The sequence below is a fragment of the Chrysochloris asiatica genome, unplaced genomic scaffold (assembly GCF_000296735.1).
Source record: "Chrysochloris asiatica unplaced genomic scaffold, ChrAsi1.0 scaffold00142, whole genome shotgun sequence".
Taxonomy (NCBI): Eukaryota; Metazoa; Chordata; class Mammalia; order Afrosoricida; family Chrysochloridae; genus Chrysochloris; species Chrysochloris asiatica.
Window position 1 is genome coordinate 2,628,234 of NW_006408660.1, and position 16,512 is coordinate 2,644,745.

General features: G+C 48.4%; 1 protein-coding gene across 1 annotated transcript in view; it reads right to left on the reverse strand.

The window, feature by feature from the left end:
• Positions 1-8,283, reverse strand: part of TRPV4 (transient receptor potential cation channel, subfamily V, member 4) — a 64,314-nt gene extending 56,031 nt beyond the window's left edge. Inside the window, exons 1-3 of the mRNA XM_006870441.1 lie at positions 8,230-8,283; positions 3,237-3,245; positions 2,166-2,169 (exon numbers count right to left, since the gene is read on the reverse strand). The gene's annotated coding sequence lies outside the window, so the exon portion shown is untranslated. The remainder of the gene's footprint in view (positions 1-2,165; positions 2,170-3,236; positions 3,246-8,229) is intronic.
• Positions 8,284-16,512: the final 8,229 nt, after the last annotated feature.

The following is a 16,512-nucleotide window of genomic DNA, read 5'->3' on the forward strand; positions in this document are numbered from 1 at the left end:
ATCTGTACTGGAAGAAGTACAGCCAGAGTGCTCCTTGGAGGCCAGGATGGCCAGACTTTGTCTTTCATACTTTGGACATATTATCAGGAGGGACCAATACCTGGAGAAGGACATCATGTTAGGTAAAGTGGAGGGTTGGAGAAAAGGAGGAAGATCCCCAACAAGATGGATTGGCAAAGTGGCGGCAGCGATGGGCTCAGGAGTAGCAATGATTGTGAGGTTGGCCCAGGACTGGGCAGTGTTTCGTTCTGTTGTGCATAAGGTCGCTATGAGTCAGTACTGACTTAATGGCACCTAACAACAACAACAACAACAACAATCATTCATGGGAATGGCAAAGGACTGGGGCAGCATTTTGTTCCATTGTGCATGGGGTCACCAGAAAGCTAACAACAGCCACCGCATTCTCACTGTGAGGATCGATTCCAGAGGTTAGAATAAGTGCTCCCTGAGGACAGCTGGTTTGTTACTGATGCAAACAGTCCCTCTGCAGAGAGGCCAGGACAGAGCTGACTTTGGAATCTAGACTTCCTGCCCCCAAAGTCAGGTTCTGACCCTGCTCGGAGCCCTCACCCTCAGAAAGCATCTTTCCACGTCCTCCCTTCCATCTTCCGCTCATCCCTGACAGTCACAGCCTGATTCCCAGCAGGGAAATAAGCTCAAAGAGGACATACACATGCATACAACACTCCTAATCCTTCCCTCCCAATGTGCAAAAGGCCCTGAGTTCCCACCTCCGAGGAAAGAGCAAACACATGTGGGGTGAGTGGGTTGGCAGGAGTCGAAAGGGAGCCCAAGGCAGCAGAAAACTGGTTTGTTGTCTCTGCTTAGGATTCGATTGAGGCCAACATCTAAAATCCTAGTTCAGTCCAATCAGTGGTGCCACAGGAGAAGAACCTGGAGATCTGCTTTCATAAAGATTGGTGGTGGTGGCTATATGCCGTGGAATCGATTCCGATTCATAGCGACCCTGTACAGTTTCTGTAAATTTTTACAGGGGCAGAAAGCCTCATCTTTCTCCTGTGGAACAGACGGTAGTTTCGAGCTGCTTGAGGTTAGCAGCCCAATTCGTAACCACTCTGGTAGCGTAGTGGTTACGAATCGGGCTGCGAACCATAAGGTCAGCAGTTCGAAACTACCAGCTGCTCCGCGGGAGAAAGATGAGGCTTTCTACTCCCGTAAGGATTTACACCCTTGGAAACCCTGTACAGGGTCGCTATGGGTCGGAACCGACTCGAAGGCACTTAACAACAACAACAACAACAGACTACCAGAGCTCCTTCCATAAAGATTACGGACTAGAAAACCCTGCAGCACAGTAGTAGTCTGTCACATAATATCACTGAGTCCGAATGGATTTAAAAACTTCCAATGACAATATCCCCTTCGGTGTACTCCACACACCACCTTCTGTTTGTTTTATCCACAAGTAATCTGCAAGTAATATGCAATTAAATCCATTCCCAGATATAGAAACGGAATCCCAGGAGAATGGGTTGGGGATGATAGTGATCAAACATATACATATGCTCAATCCTTCTGTCAGTCAGTTGTACTGTGGTGGCTTGTGTGTGTGGCTGTGATACTGGAAGCTATGCCACTGGTATTTCAAATACCAAGTCACCCAAGGGAGCTTCCAGACTACAACTTCAGGAAGAAAGGTCTGGTGATCTACTTCTGAAAATCAGCCAATGAAAACCATGTAGATCGCGAGGAAATACTGTCCAATATTGTGCTAGAAGATGAGCTCTTTGGGTTGGAAGGCACCACACAGCAATCACAATGGACTCAAACATACCAATGGTCCTGAAGACAATACAGAACTGAGCAATAGTTTATTCTGTTGTCCACGGGCTCACCATACATCACTGCCAATTCAATGGCAGTTTACAACAAACAACATCATGTGCTGAACACTTTCACAATTATCTCTCATCTGGATTGCTGTTGTTGTTAAGTGCCATCGAGTGGGTTCTGACCCATGGCGACCCTGTATAGGGTTTCCGAGGAGAAGCTGGTAAGCTTGAACCACCAACCTTGCACTTCAAATGGCTTTGCAGTCTGGCGCATTAACCCACAGTGCCACACCAGGACTCATCTGCATTAGGCACATCATTATCCCCATTTCCCAGATGACAAACTGATGCTCAAATAGAGCAAGAGACCCAGCTGTGGAGCCACCCCTGGAAATGCTATGCACTTTGGAGACCCCTGGTGGCATGGGGGGCGGGGGGCCGGGCTGAGATGCTGCACGCATGCAGGCTTGGAGTGTGAATCTTGGCTTTGGCACTAGAAGCAAATTGACTCAGAGTGGATCATGCCAGCTCTCTGATCCTCAATGTCCTCTGTCTCTAAAAATGAGCTAACACACCACCCACCACTGGTCTGCCTGGCCACTGTGTGTATCAAGAATCTTGTAAACTGTAGCCCTAAAGGGCTACTGTTTCTAGAACAGGGTGTGACACATGGTAGCTGCTCAAACACAGCTGCTGAATTAATCAATCAATACATGAATTAACTAATTAATACAGATGAGAGGAATCCAAGACAAGCTTAATCATTCTCCCCAGAGCAGAGATCTCCAAAGCTGAACCTGTAGCCAGCTAACTAGATGGCTAACTTCCTCCCTCCCACCCTTTGACAGAGTATCTACTATGTGTGGGGCACACTGGTCCATAAGACCTAACACCCACCTGTGAGGGTCATAGCTTCTATGAGTCCATTTTGCAGACGAAGAAACTGAGGCTCAGCGAGGTCACTCGGTAGACAGAGCAGCAGCACACATCCAAACAGTTGTTTTCCTCTGATACCCCTGCCTTGCTGGTCTGTCTAGTCAATCAGTCATTCCTTCCTTCATTCATTCGCTTGGTCTACAGGTATTCCTGAGTCCCACTTCTGTGCCAAGGGGAGACAGAAGTGAACCAGGCTGATCATCCCCATGTCCTCAGCCGTATGCCTATCACCCCACCCTTGCCCCATGGGATCTCCCCAGAACCCTTGAGGCCCATCGAGGGCATGTGTAGGAGGTGAAGGGTCCTCTTACTCTCCACCATATACACACACAGAGTTGTCCCAGAAGGTGGTTACTCCACCTGGTCAGATGGGTGGAACCCAGACCACTCCACACTCAGAGAAAACCAGGCGCCTAGTAAGACTGACGAGCCCTTTGTGAGGGGATAGGAAGAGTGGGCAGGAGGGGCAGCCGTTACTCACCAACCAAAGAAAAATAAGAGTACTCCCGTCTGCTCAATGATCCGTCTGTCTGCCCTCCCTCTTCCTGCACTGTGCTCTCCCCTCCTCTGGCCTCCCCACCCTCTGACCTCATCTGAACAGACCTGCTGCCTGGTCTGATCTCACGTGGCCTCCCTTACTGATGAGAAAACAAGCTCAGAGAGGTGGGGTGACTGCCCTGGAGGCACACAGCTGATAGCAGTCAAGGATCCCTGCAGAAAGAGGAAGCCAGTGGGCTAGAAGGAGGCTCAGAGGCGAGAAAGAAACTGGAGTCATAGTGAAAGTGAAGGCTTGGTCTCCCTTCCTCAGTCCTGTCCAGTCACGAAGGCGCACCTAAGACAGGGGTGGGGATCCAGGCCAAGGCAGGAGTGGTGTCTGGGAGAACTTGGACCCCTCTCAGTCTGGTAGAGCTCCAACCTCCAGGAAATCCCCTTCCTGGCAGCCACTCCCTGAGACCACACAACAGCAACAAGTGGTGGAGTTGGGATGTGAACCCAGGTGCGTCCGACTCCAAAAGGGATGAGTCCAACATGGCTTTCCAGGTAAGAAGCAGAGCCAGCCACTGGACTTTTCAGGGACCCAAGGGGACTAAGGCTTGGCAGCCACTCCCTGGCTCCAGTCCCCAGTCCACAAGGAGACAGGTCACTTGAGGACACCCCAGTCACCTCCCTGGCCTCATGTACATCCACAAATGCCCAGTCCCGCAACCTTGACCCAAAGGAAGGAGTACTGGGCTCACAGTCGTCACTTGAGTCTTGCTTCCAGATCCAGTTCTGAAAGTGCTGGGTGTCTCTAGGTAAACTGCTTCCCTCTCTGAGCTCAGTTTCCTTATCCATAAAATGGGACATAGCATTCCTGCCCCTGCCCACTTCCCATGGATGTGAGGCTGTGGCCCCATCTAAGTGAGGATTAGGTGGTAGAACTGGGCCATCCCCACAACCACCCAATGAAGTGTGCACTGTCATTATACCCATTTTACAGATGAGAGAACTGAAACCCAAGGGGTGAGGTAAATGATGGAGAACCGGGATTTGAACCTGGGCAACCAGGCTCCAGTCCTCCTTTTTAAGCATTAAATCAGGAGAATAGAGCAGAGAAACAGTTCCATTTGCTGGTGCTTGACGGAAACACTGACGGCTCCTGGAGCCTACACCCATAAATATTTTGTGGTTGAACAGGCATCATCTTTTATCCAAATGCAAGTCTAGCTTTGCCCTAGTACCTCCTGCCTGCCAGCCTGGCACAGAGGGGCTCCGATGGGGCACCCTGGGAATGTGCTGGTGAAAAATGTGCCCTGGAGCAGGCTGAGATGTCAGAGGAGCTGAGAAGGGACAAAGAAGGAGACAAGCCCTTAGGAGCCTTAGACGGTGCTTGTAAAGTGGGAACAGAGAATCCATTCGACATAGGAGGAAACTGAGGTTCAAAAATGCAACATGATTTGTCCCAACTTCCCCAATGAGAGAGCCACAGGGCTAGGGTGTGAGCTTAGGCCTGTTCAGAGCCCACCTAGAGCCACGGTTCAGGAGGCCTCCATGGTCACAATGAGGAGGGCCAGCGTGTACGTTAATGGGGGTGATTTTGGAATCAAGTAGGATTTGGATTCCAGCTCTGCCCCTTCTCAACTAAGAGGCACTGGACGAGTAACTTCATGGCCCAGACCTCAGTTCCCCCTCTTGAAACTGGGTACATTAATAGTTTCATATCCAAATATACTGAGAGTAATTGAGTTCAATGCTAAGCATACAACAAGTGCTCAATAAATGTTCGATACCTTCCAAAATACTATGCATGCAGCCCAGGTTTGGCTCAAGCCAGACAGGACCTTGTATCTAGAGTTCAGAGTGGCAGTTACTGGACCAAGGACCACAAGGATCTCAAGAGATCTCAATTAATCTTTAACAGGTGAATTCCACTCCAAATTGGTGATGCAGAACATTCCAGAGGCTTGCTGGCATGAAACGTTCTCTCAGTTCCTCAGACTCCACCTATGACAAGAAGAGGGGATAATCCCACGTCCTCGTGGTTAAGAGAAGTACTTTATAGAGTGTTTTGCTCAGAGTCAAAAAGGGGGAAACTGAGGCAGACAGCAGCATCAGGGGTTCCTCTTCACCCTGCCCCACAGAAACCAGACAGAAGAACTCAAAGGATTCAAGCTCTCGCAAAATCACTTCATTTGTTCAGCCAGTTTACCATGTAATTAGCATTAACTGAGCACTTACTATGTGCCTGGCTGGTGCAAACCATTAACACACTTAGCTGCTAATAGTAAGGCTGTCAGTTTGAGTCCACCCAAGGTACCTTGGGAAAAAGGCCTAGTGATCTGCTTCGGAAAAATCAACTATTGAAAACTCTATAGAGCACAGTTCTATTCTGACACACATGACGTCACCATGAGTCAGCATCCACTGGGTGGTAACTGGTTTGGTTTTTTTCAGTTTACTATGTGCCAGGCACAGTGAGGCCGTCTTAACATATTTCTCTCACTCCTACACCTCCTTCTGACCACTGCTCTCCACTCCTCGCCCCCAGGCCTCCCATCTCTCTCCTGGAAGATTTCCTCAGTCTCAGGACCACCTCCTTGCCTGGCTCCCTCTAGTCTTACCCACTCTGCAGTGCAAGGGACCTTATGAAACTACACATCTGGCCATTTTCCTCCCAACCTGGATGTTTAGAGCTTCTTAGTTGACCTGGCCCTTGCTTTTCCTGTTCACGTCAAGCACCAGCAAATGGAACTGTTTCTCTGCTCTACAAAGTCCAAGGTTACCCATACAGCTGGGCCTTTCCAGAAATGCCCTTTATTCTACTTCTATATGTGCGTAGTGGTTACAAATTGGGCTGTGAACCGCAAGGTCAGCAGTTCGAAACTACCAGCTGCTCCACAGGAGAAAGATGAGGCTTTCTGCTCCCGTAAAGATTTACAGCCTCGGAAACCCTGTTCAGGGTCGCTACGGGTCGGAACCGACTTGACAGCACTTAACAACAACAACAACAACATATTTATTCTTCGAGGTGGGTCTCAAATGCCACCTCCATCACCAAGCCCCTTCCTTGATCTTCTTGGTCTGCTTTCCAGCCTCCTGGCTACCTACCACTCATTCAACAGCAGGTACTGACCACATATCTGCTCTATGTGCACACCTTGCTGGGTGCTTATAAGTCAGGTATGGTGCTGGGCACCTGGAGGCCACAGCTGACAAGAGAGAGAAGGGGATGAGGGAGACGAAGGGGCGAGTCCAGTCCCAGGAAAGGCAGTGGTGGAGGGATGGCTCTTTTCCCCATCTTCCTGTCTTCTTGGACCACTGACTTCACACCCCTTAGATGAAAACAGACAGGGGTCCAAATGGGGTGGGTTCCTGGAAAGTTTGTTGGGTGAAGAGTAGGTGGCTGAGGCCCAGCTCTCACCAGATGAGTGAAAGAGGCCCCCACCCCAACTCCTTCCCATCTCTAAGGCACTTCTGGCAATCTCCTAGGAGCACTTGGTAAAACATACACCCAGAGACCCTCACACTCATTTTTCTCAGGTGAGCACTCCCTAAACCTGGTACAACTCCATTTCAAAGTGAGCCCATTCTAATTTTACTAAGGTGACCCTGAGCTATGACCGCCATTGACCACTGGTGTTTGGGAGCCCCTGTCCACCATTCACCAATAAAGGTGGGGAAAAGGGCTCCCCAGCCCTTCGGGGTCCCACTGTAATTCAAATAAAAGAAATAAGAAGTGTTACGTAATAGACAATTTCCTTTTTCATCCCCTTCCATTAAGAAACCATTTGGGCCAACAATGGCAAGAATAAAAACAGTTAATGCACTTCTGTGTCACCCAGTCTCATGACAGCCCTGGGGGGTGGACCCTCATGTTTTGCTCATTTTACAGATAAAGGAAAGGAGGCTTAGCTAGCTAAGGGAGTACCCCAGGTCATAAGGGGGGGGGGGGGGGGGGGGGTGGCACAGAGTAGAGATTGATTCCATCCCACAGTCCCGGCTCCTAGTCCCTAGGCCACCCTGCGCTGAAGATGACCTGGGCCTTCCTAAAAAGGTCAGTTCTCCCTTCCACCAGAGGGAGTTACTGAATTTACCCCCTGCCTTTCAACCAGGACCCCAACTCCTAGTCTAAGTGGTAAGGTTGAAATTCTGAGTGGTTCTTGGCATTCCCTTATAATTTTGGGGTTCGTGCTCCACGCCCCAGCAAAGGTTCTTGTTTTAGACACTGAGCCAGGCCAACGACAGGGTGGCCAAGTCACTTCCCCGCCACCCCCTGTGTGCGGAGCTGTGTGCTGGGGCAAGGCCAGCTGCTGGGGCAGGAACACTTTGGAGCCCATCAGCCCTGGGTTTAAATCATACCCTACTGAGTGTCTTGCCTGAACCACAGTTTCCTCATCTGTAAAATGGGGGGCTGAGGGGTGACAGACAGAGGAGATGTTGGGACTGGGGAGGCGAGGATGACAGGTAGGTCAGTACAGTGTCTATGGCTGGGGTCTCAGAGTGGGTCAGTGAGGTCAGCGGGAAATCCTTCCCCCTGACTTCAGGAGCCTTCCAGAAATCCCCAGGGTGGCAGACATGGGTTAAAGACTTTCATGGCTCTGTGGGGAGTCATCTCTCTGGACTCAGTAACCATGAGGTAGCCTTTGGAAGCTCTGGACTCCAAAATATCTCCTATTTGCCCATCAGCTAAACCTTGGGCCTCCAACTGAACCCTTCTAAAACCCCACAAGGTGGGGATAACCCCCAAGGTAGGTTGAGGGGCTTCCTACGCTTTGGTTCCTGGGCTTGGATCTAGAAGGTCCAGTGACCTTCCTCCCTCATACCTACCTGCCCCAAGGGCACCCAGAGGAGCAGCATGCATCAATCAACAGGAGCCCGTGCCCCTGGCTGAACCAGGACTTGGTAGTCTGGACACTCCGGGACAGGAGGGGACCACGTAGATGTCTCCAGGGGCGCACGAGGGGATCTAGGCTGGGTCATTCCTCCCCGGAAACCCTTCATCCACGGTCCCCCCAACCACACTCACCCTCTGGGACGCTGGGCGCCAGCGGCCGGGAGCTCAGCGCTTCCTGAATCCTGCCAGCCGCCCGGCGCCCGCCACTGCAGCGGCTCCTCCCCCAGCTCAGGTTCCACCGCCGAGAAGCCGGGTCACCACGCCCCCCGGCCGCCGCCACCCTCCAGATCCCAAATCCGAAGGACCGGGGCCGCCCAATCCCATAACCTCCTTGGGGGTGGTGCCTCAGTTTCTCTACCTTGAAAATGGGGGTCTCGGTCCCTGATAGAAGTGCGGGCGCTTCTAGGGGAGGGCTCTGCTTGGAATCCGGATCCGACTTGGTCTTTGTGACTTCTGGGGCTCAGGATTTCGCAACCAGCAACCTATTTCCTAATCCATTTCTGGACACCCTGGCGGACTTCTCCAGGCATTTGTTCACTCATTCATTCAACAGATTCATTCTTTCAGGGGCGTGTCTACGGTGGTCCCTGCTAACAAGGACTCTCTGTCAGATGGAGGAGACCTCTGAGTTCCTTATCCTTCACCTCTTGTCCCCAGAGATTGGTCCCTGGGTGGCACGAATGGTTTGCATTGCACGGGACTGCTAACTGCAAAGTCAGGGGTTCAAACCCACCAGCCGCTCCTCAGAAACCTTATACAAGGTCCTATGAGTTCTAGCGACCCTGTATAGGGTTTCCCAGGAGCGGCTGGTGGATCTGACCCACCGACCTTGCCATTAGCAGTCCAGTGTTTATCCTACAGCGCCACACCAGGACTCCTAACAGAACTTAAAGATAGGCAGTTCAAACACTCAAGAGCACTGCAGAAGAAAGGTCTGGTGATCAGCTTCCAAAAAGACTACAGCCAGGAAAACGGTATGCAGTGCCGTTCTATTCTGTAACACATGAGTGGGAATCAACCTTAGCAAGAGACCAGGCATGGAATAGGCAGTAGCATGTATTTCTTAAGTAGATGGTAACTGTGAGTCCCAACACTCAACCCTGCCTTCCACCCCAGGGCTAAGTCCTCTTAAATACCTCCATAGAATGGGCAGCTCATATATGACCAAGACATCTCCTGTAACTGATTGGAAAGTCTAGTAGACCAGACTCCCTGGGTTCACACCCTGGCTTTATAACTAGCCAGTCACATAGTTTTCGTCAAGTACCTCAGTGTGCCCATCTGTAGAATGGGGCATATAAAAGTTCCCACTTCACGGTGAAGGTCACAGTAAAGACACTGGGAGCACCAGGTCTGTGCAGAGCTCAGTAAGTATTTTTTTTAACTCATTTTTATCATTATTGTTGGTTTTATTAAACTGAACTGACTCATTGGAAGATGATGGGATTGGTCTTGCAACGTCTTCCTCGAGGCATTACTTCAGTGACTATAAAGTGGAATTTTCTTTTCTTTTTAACTTTTTATTGTAAACTGGATGGAGGCTTACAGAGCAAATTCGTTTTCTCAATAATTCAGACACATTTTATTTCATGTCATTGACTGCAATTCCACAATGTAACACCATTGATAGCACTTCCTGCTGTCTGTTCCCATTCCTCCTTCTTTCTGAACCCTGCCTGCCTTCTGAACTTTAATCTTGGGCAGCTACTAGCCTTTTGATCTCAAATGGTTGAGCATACCTCCTTATAGACATGCCTATTGTTGTTGTTGTTGTTATGTGCTGTTGAGTCCGTTCCGACTTATAGCAACTCTGCACAGGGTTTCTGAGGCTGTAAATCTTTACGGGAGCAGAAAGCCTCATCTTTCTCCCGCGGAACGGCTGGTAGTTTCGAACTGCTAAGCTTGAGGTTCACAGCCCGATTCGTAACCACTACACTACCAGAGCTCCTTAAGACAACAGACAAGTCTATTGTTTGACTGAAAGTTGAGCCACTGGGGTGAGTTCAGTTCCAGGTGTGGTGCTGTGGGTTAATGTGCAGCACTGCAAAGTCACTTGAACTGCAAGGTCAGCGGTTCAAGCTCACCAACTGCTCTTTGGAAACCCTATACAGGGTCACTGTGGGTCGGAACCAACTCTACAGTACTGAACAACAACAAAGGGCAATAGTCTGAAAGGTTCCACCAGTCTCTGTCCAACCAGTAAGTCTGGTCTCTTTGTTTATAAATATGGGTTTTGTTCCATATTTTTCTCCCATTCTATCCACGACTTTCTAATGTGATCCCTTGCAGAACAGCTGGTCATAGTAGCCGGGCACCATCTAGTTCTTCTGGTCTCAGGGTTGTGGAGACTGATGTTCACGTGGTCCATTAACCCACTGGATTAATTGCTTCCAAGTCTATTCAGGTTTCTTCACTCTTCAGAAAGTGGAATCTTAGAATTGTTAGAGAAAAAAAAGAAAACAACCTCAAACAAAAATGATGTGTTCAACTGTCGGTGTGAAACATACAACAAAACAAACTGAGACTCATCAAGTAAACCTTCCCACAATCAAGCTATGAGGTAAGGATCGCTGTGCCCACTTTATAGATGGGGAACCAAAGGTTTGGAGAGAAAAGTACCCTCCCCAAACACTGCTCTGCTCTGTGGGGAGTAGGGGTTAGAGAACAAGAAACCTTTTTCCTTCTGGGTTGCTGGGGTTTCAAGGGTGGGAAGCCTCTAGAAGCAAACAAGCCATGTTGGAGTGGTAAGGAATGTAAACATCAGTCCCTCACACTTTCCTGACAGAAAGCCTCTCTGCTAGGCCCCTCCCAGATGGCTTGAGGGTAGGAGTAGTGGGCAGAACTAAGTCTGGGACCCATTTCTGTGAGCAAGCCCTTCTCAAATGAAAATGAGAAAGGCTGATGGTGAGAACTGGAGAAGATTGGTTGGGGTTGGCAAAAGGAGCCCTCAGCTTCAGCTCCCTCCTGAACCCATTTCACAAACTGGGAAATTGAGATTCCATGCAGAGAATGACTCTTTTGGGAGAGAGGGCTTGAGTTTAGGATTAGACTCTATTCTGCTGCTGACTAGGTGGGCATCGTGAGCAAGAATCACCCCGTCTCAACACCTCAGTTTCCTCATCCAAAAATGAGGATCTCATGTCTGCTTTGTTTATGGCTGCTGACCCAACACCTGCTACCTAAACCAGCTGTCAAGTCGAGGCCAACTCATGCTGACCCCATGTGTTACCGAGCAGAACTGCTCCACAAGGTTTTCTTGGCTGTGTCAGAATCGACTTGATGGCACTGGGCTCATCTTTATCCTGGGCAGTGCAAATGGACTACTAACCTAAAAGGTGACAGTTCAGATCCACCCAGAGATGCCTTGAAAGTAAGGTCTGGTGACGTAATTCCAGAAGGTGAAAACGCTGTGAAACAGTTCTCTGGACACAAGGGGTCTCCATGAGTCAGAATTGATTCAATGGCAAATAGCATCAATTTCAAGAAACTTGATGGAAACAGACCATTAGACCTTTCTTCTACAGTGCCCCTGGGTGGTTTCGAACCTCCAAACTTTAGGTGTGCATTTGAGTGCCAACTGGTTTGTACCACCCAGGAGTCTTATCTGGTCCTTTCTACCTATTGGCAGCAAGTCAATTCCTACTCACAGCAATCCTGTAGGACAAAATCGAATGGCCCCATACGGTTTCTAAAGCTGAGATCTTTAGGGTAGCAGACACCGTTCTCCTGAGGAGCAGCTGGTGGACTCAACCAAGCGCGTAACCACTGCGCCACCAGTGCTCCTTGTCCTTAGTAGGTGCTTTCATGGGAAGCATGCACAGATCTGTACACCGAGTGGGAGAGTTAGGTAGGAAGAGAGTGAGGTGCTGAGCATGGGGCACCAGCAAATGCTTTCTGTTTTTACATTCAGGCCCTCAGGTTTACACCTGGATGCACCACCGATTACCTGACACCATCACCAAACTAGTTCTCCTCCTGACAGCTGGGGAAGAAGAAAAGGGTTTTCACACCATTTCACAGAAAAGTCTACTGAGACTCAGAAATGTTCGACCGTTTGCCTGAGACCCTATAGTTGGTAAGATTCAAACCCAGGCTAAGTGGGAGTGTGGTCTAAAAATGACAGATAAGTAATAAATATTGGTGAGACGCGAGAAATTAGAACCCTCATCCACTGTGGGTGGGAATATAAAAAACGGTGCAGTCTGGCAGTTCCTCACAGGTTAAACCGAGTGACCGTATGACCCAGCCATTCCACTCCTTGGAATATACTCAAGAGAAACATACACAACAACTTGTACACACTATCCATTACAGTCTATTCACAATAGCCACAAAGTGAAAACTCAGATGTCTACCACCTGATGAATCGGTAAACAAAATGTGACATATCCATACAATGGATTATTACTCAGTCACAAAAGAGAAGATAGTAGTATTGATTGATACATGGTAAAATGAAAACAGGCCATCACTAAATAGCACATATTGTATGACCCCATTTACATGAAATGTTCAGAATAGGCAAATCTACAGAGAGAGACAGAAAGTGCAAGTAGATGAGTGGTTGCCAGGGAGGGCTGAGGATGATAGCTAAATTTCTTTTTGGTGAAATTTCTTTTTGGAGTGATTAAAATATTCTAAAAATACCCATGGTGATGATTGTGTGACTTTGCAGGAACTAAAAATCACTGAATTGTAATACTTTAAATGGATGAATTGTATGGTGTTATTGGTGTTTTTAAGCGCTGGCGAGTCAGTTACAACTCATCTTGACCCTGCATAGGGCTTCCAAGGAGTGGCTTGTGGGTCTGAACCACCGACCTCACATTTAGAAGTCCAGTGCCATACTATATGAATTATATCATAATAAAGCAGTTCCTCCCCTCTAAAAAAAAAGAAAGAAAATGTTTTCCTGTGTCAAAAGGATCTGGGGATGAATGTCAGTTCTACCACACTTCAGAACTGTGTGACTTAGGCAGGTGACCGTGTCTCTCTGAGCGTTGCTTTCCTCTTCTGTAAAATAGAGGTGTTAACCATACTCACTTTTTATTACTGGAGGGATTAAGCAAGATAGTGCTCTTGAGAGCCCAGGTGGACTCAGGGCATAGTGAACTTCTCCATAACTAGTCCTCAGAGGTCATCATGCTTACCCCACTGGGAAAAGCTTAACATTACTTCTCAAGTGCCTCCCTGAGGTACGTAACAACTTCCTCCCCACCAATCTTGGGAGGTTGGCATTAAAACAATGCCGCCAAGTTGATTCTGACTTATAGAAAACTTACAGGACTGAGTACAACTGCCCCCATAAGATTTCCAATAAGCACAAGACTGCTAATTGCAAGGTCACCAGTTTAAACCCACCAGCAGCTCCTCAGGAGAAAGATGAGGCTTTCTGCTCCCATAAAAATTTACAGCTTCACAGTGATACCTGAGATGGAGGCAGAGACAATGACATGGAGAGATGGAGCAGCTTAGGGGCTTTAGACCCAGAGACGGAGAGGGGCTGTGTGCTGACGACCGGGGTGCAGGCTTACGGGGTATACCCTTTGGTTGGTTGATGATGCATGGAGAGGATTGTAACCATGGCAATGTAATGATATATGATAGGATGGATGTAAAGCTAATGTTCTCCCATGTAAACTATCACAGAATTCACAATAAAACATCAAAAAAAAGAAATAAAGAAAAATTTGGAAACTTTAGTATAAAAAAAAAAAAATTTACCGCTTCAGAAACACTATACAGGGTGGCTATGAGTCAGAATCAACTTGATGACAGTTGGTTTGGAAGGAGCCCTGGTAGTACAGTGACTGAGCACTGGGCTGCAAACCCAAAAGTTAGCAGTTCAAACCCATCTGGTAATCTGTTCCTATAAAGATTAGTCAAGGAAACCCTACAGGCAGTTCTACTGTGTCACACGGGGTCGCTGTGAGTCAGAATCAACTTAACAGCACACAAAAGCAGTAACTCTGTGTCATATGTACTTTGGATATGTTATCAGGAGGGACCTGTCTTTAAAGAAGGTCATCATGCTAGGTGAGGTATGAGTAGATGGTCAATGAAAAAGATGAAGACCCTCAACAGGATGGACTGACACCATGGCCGCAACAACGGGCTCAAATGTAGCAACGCTTGTGGAGATGGCACTGGACCACGCAGTGTTTGATTCTGTTGTATTTGGGGTCACTGTAAGTTAGAACCAACTAAATGGCGCCAACAACAGCCAACACGTGATAGGAGATCTCCAGAGTGGGGAAGGAACCTGCCCAAGGTCACACAGTCTGATGGTGTTCTTCTGTGAGTGTGCCCAAGGGGACAGCAGGTCTGCCATGAAATCACATCTCCACATATTTACCGACAAGCCATGGAGGGGACACACAGAGCTTGCAGATAGATAATCAGCTGACTTGAGATCTGAGTCCTACAGAGAGCCGACCCTAGTTCAGAGAGAATGAAAGCCCCACCCTGTCTTGGACTTTCAATGAGACCCTTCTGTAATTCTCCCTGGGGCAGAAACCTGAGGCCAGGTGGGGAGGAATCCCTGCCCTTCAGATGGCTGTTGCCATGGGCACCCATTCTCAGGGAGTCTCACTCACTGGCCTTGATTCATTCCCTGGACAACAGCCTGGTGGCCTGTGGGTGTGGTCAGCCATGGCTCAGCCACAGTACTACAAACATGGTCTCTACAAGGCTGTGGCCTAGAGAGGAGGAGGGGAACTCTAGGCCTTTGTCCTGACAAGGTCAGGGTACTTCAGGGCTTCCCTAATGGGGTCTATGGTTGGAAAGTCAGAGGTCTGTGGAGGTCCTGAAATGATTTGTGCAATTGTAAGGGGGATAAGTAGGCATTTTATGGAGAGAGGCTTTGTAACTTCAGATTGCCATAGACGGTCCCTCCCCACCCCCAGTAAAGTAGATTTCAATGCTGGTGATGAAGAATTGCTTTTTCCCAGCCAGAAAAGCAGAGGGGTGCAGAGGAGTCCCTTTACTAAGTCCTAGAAGTGATCCACTGAGAATTTGCTCCACGACTCATGACTTCACCTGCCCTTAGAACAAAAGCCCAGTCCACTCTGGTCCCGACAGCTCTGGGTGTCCACCCCTACTGTCCTCTCCGCAGACACCCAGGCATTCTCTGTCCTGCCTCAGGGTCTTTGTACAAGTGGTAGTTAGCTGTCTCTTGGCATGGCTGGTAGTAGTAACAGCTGCAGCAGTAATAATAAGACACACCAAGGACTGCCACATAAAAGCTGTTCTCAAGTCAGAACCACAAAGCACCAGTTTAAAGGGCTTCTGACTTTCTCAACAGTATTCAAATGGGGCTACTCATTTAATCCCTGGAAATCACCCACAGCAAGCAAGTAGGTTCCCAGCTCCGTCACCACATCCCAGTGTGGACAGCGCCACCTTCTGAACCTTGCGGGAGCTGCAGGCACTCTACACACAGATGCTGGGAAGGTGAGACTGTGCAGCCCAACCCGGAGGGTATGAACCAGAGGAGTCAACAACAAAACCACAGTGAGATGTCTCTCGTCTATTCTTCTATAATCCCTGGCAAATACTGGGGAACAATACTGATCGATGGATAATGCAGCTAAGTTTCTGCTCATGTAGTTTCATAAAATCCCCATTTTATGGATGAGAAACAGAGGTTCTGAAAGGTGAAGAGATTTGTCCAAGATAACACAGGTTATCTTGCAGAACTAGGACTTCAATACTGACCCCATTATCACAATCATAAATATATCCTTGCAGTTTTATTTAACATTCACTGAGAGACTCCTAATGCGACGCTGTAGTATCAGTACTGGACTGCAAAGCACAAGATGGGTGATTCAAAGCCACCAGCTACCCCTCAGAACTGACCCGAAGAAACTTAATAACAACAATAAGAGACCACTGGAGTCCTGATGTCAGCAGTCCAAACATACTAGCTGCTCCTTGGAAACCCTCTACAGGGTCGCTATGAGTCAGAAGCACTTCAATGGCACTTAACAACAAGAGACAGCAATGAACCAACTTGACAACATGAACCTAACAACAACAACATGACAACATATAGTGCCAGAAGATGAGCCTCTCAGGTTAGAAGGCACTCAAAATACGACTGGGGAAAAGCTGCCTCCTCAAAGAAGACTTGATATGAATGGAGTAATGATATGAATGGAGTAATGCTTTGGCAACCTTCATTCGCTGATGGGGCATAACTCAAAATGAGGAGAAACAGCTGCAAACATCTGTTAATCATCAGAACATTATAAGGTACCATCAAGTCAGTACCGACTCATAGTGACCTTGTTCGCAATAAAATGAAACCTTGCCTGGTCCTGCACCAATCGTTGCCACACTTGAGCCCATTGCTGCTGTTGCCACTCTGCCAATCCATCTCATTGGGGGTCTTCCTCTTTTTCA